The sequence below is a fragment of the Octopus bimaculoides genome, chromosome 3, assembly GCF_001194135.2.
Source record: "Octopus bimaculoides isolate UCB-OBI-ISO-001 chromosome 3, ASM119413v2, whole genome shotgun sequence".
NCBI classification, from domain to species: Eukaryota; Metazoa; Mollusca; class Cephalopoda; order Octopoda; family Octopodidae; genus Octopus; species Octopus bimaculoides.
In genome coordinates, this window is record NC_068983.1 from 88,264,357 (window position 1) to 88,266,084 (window position 1,728).

Sequence of the window (1,728 nt, forward strand, 5' to 3'; positions counted from 1 at the left end):
TATATATATATATATATATATATATATATATGCCCATACACTCATTTACATGCTCATATTCACATCTCTCTCTACACACACACATATACATATACATGTATATGCATATATATGTATAAATATACACAAACACGCATATACATATACATGCATATGCATATATATGTATAAATACACACACACACACACACACACACACACATACGTATATATGTATACGCAACTTCATCTTCACATAGATATACGCCTACATTTATATTAGACATTTATAGAAATAATTATACTCACACACAAACGTAAACATATACATATATGCACACTCGTACATGCATATATTCATTCTCGCCGCATACATGAATATACATATATATACGGAGTTACATATATATATATATATATATATATATATATATATATATATATATAAATCTTAGCATAACAATAGATATCAATTTCCTTGAAGTATCTCTAGATTTAAAAAAGAATATTTACAAATCTTGTAGGAAGCCCAACGATAGACTTAGTTATATTAATGTAGGTTCCTGCCACCCTGTCATTATTTTTAAGAATTTAGTTAAGAATATTAGTAGGAGAATTTCTAGCATTTCCTCCGATATAAACATACTTAATAATGTTGCCCCAATATATAACAAAGCTCTTAAAGATAGTGGATTTAAAGAGGAAATAGCTTATACACCTGTTATTAGTCCAGAAATAAAGAAAAGAAAACATAGACTCAGGAAAATTATCTGGTTCACCCCCCCTTAATCCTTCCGAAGTGACCTTTAATATAGGTGAATATTTCTTGTCACTTATAGATAGACACTTTCTCATAAATCCTGAATATAGGAAACTCTTTAATAGGCATAACCTAAAAATTAGTTTTAGTTCAACTACAAATTTTAAAAATATAATTGCACATAACACAAAAAAAAACAACACGAAGCCGGCTGTTCCTGCAGAGATAAAGACTTGTGCCCGCTATATGGAGCCTGTATGACCGAGACCATTATGAAGCCACCATAGATTCTACGACGGCTACACAGTTTCGTCAAAGAAATATGTGGGTCTTACAGAGGGAAATTTTAAAGTTAGGTTCAATAATCACACTTTAAGCTTCAGACACTTGGATAAAAGAAAAACGACCAAATTATCCAGTTATATCTGGTTCTTAAAAGTACAAGGTGTCAGCTATAAGGTTCATTGGAAGATCTTGGCCAAGTGTAAAGCAGGAGGAAGTGCAGTCTTTGTGATATGAAAAGATGGCTCATCTGGAAAGGTGCCTTAGACTCCGCTACATGTCTAAATTCAAGAACTGAACTTTTGGGTTCATGTCCACATATGACAAAATACTTGTTACGGTTTTGGGCCCCCCAAGATCACGGATAGAACCTGCTTTTTTATTATGTCCCTGTACAAGCCTTCCATATGTCTTAATATTTTTTATTGTTTCATATATATATTTCATTTTTTCTTTTTTATTTGTGTGATTGTATACGCGTGTGAGTATATGTATATATAAATATATATCAAATGTGCATGTGTATACGTGTGTAGATATGTGTACACGTGTATGTATGTATGTGTATGAGTGCAAGACTATCCGGTGCATAAGGGCGACTGTCATGCACATGTCTCCTTCCTTTATACGTATATGTATGTACATACGCTTGTATATCAGCGGTTGTAGGTGTGTTGATTGATAGGTCGATGTATATATATATATAT